The 5,000-nt window shown below is 41.1% G+C and overlaps 1 long non-coding RNA gene across 1 annotated transcript in view; it reads right to left on the bottom strand.

The window, feature by feature from the left end:
- Positions 1–4,146: 4,146 nt before the first annotated feature.
- The window catches only part of LOC135102689 (uncharacterized), a 7,060-nt gene continuing 6,206 nt past the window's right edge, over positions 4,147–5,000 (bottom strand). Inside the window, exon 3 of the long non-coding RNA XR_010269733.1 lies at positions 4,147–5,000. This exon is cut by the window's right edge and continues 299 nt beyond it. This is a non-coding gene — a long non-coding RNA (uncharacterized LOC135102689).

Raw genomic sequence — 5,000 nt, 5'->3', positions numbered from 1 at the left:
CACACAATACGACAAGTAACTAACCAGAAATATTTAAATCTCTTTACAATTCCTCCATGCTTTCTTTCGAATTAACAGGTTTTGCAGCAGACATCAGTAGGGGAAAGAAAGAAAGAAAAAAAGAATAAGGAAAAGGAGAGAAAAAACAAACAAACAGCACAAACCCACGTAACACAACACACAACACGATAAGTAGACAGAAAATGTAACACTCTCGTCACACTGCCTTGCTGTTTCCTTATGAGTTACTAGATTTATGGAGGAAAACAATAGAAAAAATATATATACATGTTGAAAACCCACATAGCACAACACACACACAACATGACAAGTGGCCAGAGAGAGAGAGAGAGAGAGAGAGAGAGAGAGAGAGAGAGAGAGAGAGAGAGAGAGAGAGAGAGAGAGAGAGAGAGAGAGAGAGAGAGAGAGAGAGAGAGAGAGAGAGAGAGAGACACTTGATTCTGTCCACACTTCCTGACTTCCTCCCTGCTTCCCTTTTTGGTTATTATATTCACAGTAAAAAACATGATCAAATTACTCTATGCCTTGAAAACACCATAGGACGAATGAAAAAAAGAAAAAAAAAAACAGCGACACACACACACACACACACACACACACACACACACACACACACACACACACACACACACACACACACGTATCCCCTCACATAAATCCTCACATTGGCTTGTTATTATCTTCTCTCTAAGTACCAGTTTCCCCTCTTTGTCTGTCTGTATGTATGTATCGAGAGAGAGAGAGAGAGAGAGAGAGAGAGAGAGAGAGAGAGAGAGAGAGAGAGAGAGAGAGAGAGAGAGAGAGAGAGAGAGAGAGAGAGTGCAACACACACACACACACACACACACACACACACACACACACACACACACACACACACACACACACACACTCAGGCTAAGGAGGTTCTGATCTGATAATGAGGGAGAGCGAGGGAGAGGTGTGAGAGGGGACAGGAAGGGGAAGGAGGGGAGGGACGGACCGCCACGTGCCCCGCAAGATGGCGAGGCTGATAAACAGTTTTGGGGGAATGAGGGGGGAGGAGGAGCGGAGGGAAGGAAAGGGAGGGAGTGGAGAGGGTGGGAGGGTTAAGAGAGGTGGTAGGTCAATAGGTAAATGGGCACGAGGAGGAGGAGGAGGAGGAGGAGGAGGAGGAGGAGGAGGAGGAATATAAAGGAATACAAAGGAAGACAAACAGCAACAGACCCTGAGGTCCTTACTAGGCTGTTTATTGAGACTATTTACTAACTACCAGTGATAGAGACAGGACAGCAAAGCAGAAGGCTCCTCCCCACCCCCACTCCCTCCAGCCGAGGCTGGCAGGAAAAAAGGCGAAACCATGTGATATTGAAAAACCACATGGAATTTTAGTAGAGAGTGAAAAGGAAAAATGTAATCTACGTCTGACTACTAGTGTTTGTGGGGGGAGGTGTTAAAGCTTGGTAAATATAATGTGGTGTGTGCTTTATGTACGTGGAGGAGGAGGAGGAGGACGAGAGAGAGGTGTTTTGGGAGTGAAATTCTTACATATTACTTTGAATTCTCTCTTCTCTCTCTCTTTTTTTTTTTTTAATTAATACATAATACACATTTTTTTTTTTTTTTTTTTACTTATTTAAGATTGTACGGCTTAAAGGAGGCATTCTGGTTACCCGCTACCAAAAACCCATCCAACTGTAGAATTTTGCGTGGTACAAGTGTTACTGTCACTCCGCTGAGACTCTACTACTTATCGAAGCTTCAATGCCACTCATGAGGTCAACATCTACGAACGTGCACTCTATAGTCAGAGAGAGAGAGAGAGAGAGAGAGAGAGAGAGAGAGAGAGAGAGAGAGAGAGAGAGAGAGAGAGAGAGAGAGAGGTGGGAGTGGGACAATAGCAAGCTTTAATTGGTTTCCTTAATTACCCTGATTATCCTCTTTATTTCTTTATCAGTTTGTCTCTTTCTCTCTCTCTCTCTCTCTCTCTCTCTCTCTCTCTCTCTCTCTCTCTCTCTCTCTCTCTGAATAAATAAATAATAAAATAAATATATAATACCATTTATCATTGAAGTAGTAGTAGTAGTAGTAGTAGTAATAGTAGTAGTAGTAGTGCCCTCGTGCCCTTCACTACACAGGGTCACACCTCTCCGCGTGACACCTGGGCAGACTCAGGTGACAAGGCGCCGCGCTGACCACTGAGGGAAGGGGGAAGGGGAGGTCAAGGGATCACTGAGAGGGAAAGAGAGGGGAAGAGGTCAAGAATTTCTGGTATTTAGGCTTTTGAAGTAGTAGTAGTAGTAGTAGTAGTAGTAGTAGTAGTAGTAGTAGTAGTAGTAGGTGAGAAAATGAAAAAAAATATAATTAAGATGGACAAAAATGAATGAGGAAAAGTGTTAGAGAGAGAGAGAGAGAGAGAGAGAGAGAGAGAGAGAGAGAGAGAGAGAGAGAGAGAGAGAGAGAGAGAGAGAGAGCCATCCATCACCTTTCCTCTCACTTTTGTACAGCAGTGTTAAGTGGTCTTTCTTTTCTCTCCCCTCACTCCCCTCTCCCCCTTCTCCCCTCCCTATTACCCCAGCCCCTCCCCTTATTACGTGTGGAGAGAGGGAGGGAGGGAGGGAAGGAAAGAAACCAAGAGAGAGAGAGAGAGAGAGAGAGAGAGAGAGAGAGAGAGAGAGAGAGAGAGAGAGAGAGAGAGAGAGAGAGAGAGAGAGAGAGAGAGAGAGAGAGAGAGAGAGAGAGAGAGAGAGAGATGAAAGGAAAAAGGGAATGGGAAGGGAAGGGAGAGGGGAAGACTGATCTAAGGGAGAACTTATACAAACTGGTAGGGAAGGAAGGAAGGGAAAAGAGGAGAGGGGAAGGGATAGGAAGGATAGTGTGGGAAACGAAAGGGAATAGAGAAGGAAGGTGATAAGAAGTGAAGGAAGTGAGGGGAAGTGAGGGAAGGCGTTGAGAGTGGAACAGGAGGCCCACCTGAATAAAGGGAGTAAGGGGAAAGAGGAAATGGTAATAGGTATGTAACTAGTAAATACATAGCAAGGCGAGGCGTGGATATACTATATTGGAAGAGTCCCCCTATTAACGTTCTCTCTTACTCGCAGACGCTGTGGGAGAAAACGAAAATTAAAAGGTAAACTAATGCACAAATTATCAGTAGAGTATTATTATGAAGCAGGTTTAAGTTTAATATTATAAAAAGAGATAGTAAAGAATTGGCTCTAAAATGGAGTGGTAAATAATTGGAACATACTCTGTAATCAGGATGTTAGTGCTAAGTCAATAGGGAGCTTTAAAAGATTAGATAAAATAAATAGAGAAAGATGCTACGTGGAAATAGGCAGGCATGTTTTATACAAGGACTGCCACGTACAGGCCTGATGGTTTCTTGCAGCTTCCCTTCTGTTGTTGTGCTCTTAATCTGAACAGAAGCCAAAGATGAGTAATAGGGAGGAAGAAGGAAGTGAAAAGGGGAGAAGCAGGACAGGAGTTGAAGAGAGACGTAGGAAGAATGAAAGATAACGGTAGAGAAAAGGAGATAGAGGAAACCGGAAGGGAAGGAAGAAGAAAAGGGTGGAAGATAATATTACCAAGAAAAATTTTGCCACGTAAGGAAATAAATTTCACACTTATTGATAATAGTTTAAGTTTAGTTGCTTATAAGGATACGAGAAAAAAAAAACAATGGGAGGCGAGTAATACTGTAGAAAAAGAGAGCGAGTTTGAGAGAGAGTTAAAAATCACAATATCAAATGACTTCGTCCTACATTGGTAGCATACACATGGTATTCCCAGCAGAGCTGATAAGATAGCTGTAAAAAAAAAAGATGGTGACTAATGGAGCGCTTGAGTGTCCCTGCGTGTGGTGAGTTTGGCACATGATGAGTTTGTCATATGATGCAGTCTGGGTACAATGACTGAAACATGAAATAAACAAGCTAATTTACTAACTGACTTTACTTATTTACTGACCCACTGACTCACTCACTCGCTCACTCACTGGCTTACTGAGTAACTAACCAGATAACTAATTGAATAAATAAATAAATAAATGAATAAACAGGTAAACATCCTTCCAAACAAACTTCCTCTTGTACTTCTTTTCCTCTTCTCTATTCGTTTATTTTCATTAGTTAATTAAGTAATTCACTTTGTTAATATTTCATTGCTATTAACATATACATTTATACAAACATTTTATATTTTATACCGAAATGCGACAATCGGTGCATCCGGAGCTCCCTGGTGGGCAAACATTAACTTAACGTACACGAGTCAACTCATACATTTATTCATACATATTCACATCACGCCTACAACCTGCACATATTTTTAACACACGGCTAACAAAATACACAATACACTGAGTACACCACCTGACAACAATATCGGCCAACCAAAAAAATATTCTATTTTTGATAATTTACTCATATGAAACCTGACCAGCTCGGTATTTAATAACAAACATATTTCATTCTCTTTTGAAGGATATTGTGTTACTTGTCTTGACGTGAATCTTTATATTGATTGGCAAGCCACGTGGAGATACAAGGTTTACGCAAATGCTTCTGGTTTGTACAGGGTAATGAACACACAAAGATTTAATTTTTTTGTACAAGTTGTTAACATTTTATAGATCAATAATAATAAAAGATATTTGTGGGTAGACTCGAGTTTCAAAATACTATTTAAGATAATTTCAGATAGAGTCAAATTTACCTAAAAAGGAAATACATCTAATAACTTTATATTACGCTATGGTGACCTTTAGAAATGACGGCAGTGTGCAGCCCCAGACGGATGCACAGCCAGCTGCATGAGGCACCACAGGGTATTATATATACTAATAAATGCTTCAGTGGTGAGATTACATCGGATTTGATAAAATATACCACAGTTTTTTAGAGACCTTCGTACAAATACTGCATATAATAATTTATAGAGTGTTTACAAAATACAGAGCTGCAGTCTCAGTAGAACGATTTGCTCGAGGTCCATGCTGG

This window comes from Scylla paramamosain, chromosome 8, assembly GCF_035594125.1.
Source record: "Scylla paramamosain isolate STU-SP2022 chromosome 8, ASM3559412v1, whole genome shotgun sequence".
NCBI lineage: Eukaryota > Metazoa > Arthropoda > Malacostraca > Decapoda > Portunidae > Scylla > Scylla paramamosain.
The sequence above is the reverse complement of the archived record's forward strand: the minus strand, read 5'-3'. Positions and strand labels throughout refer to the sequence as shown.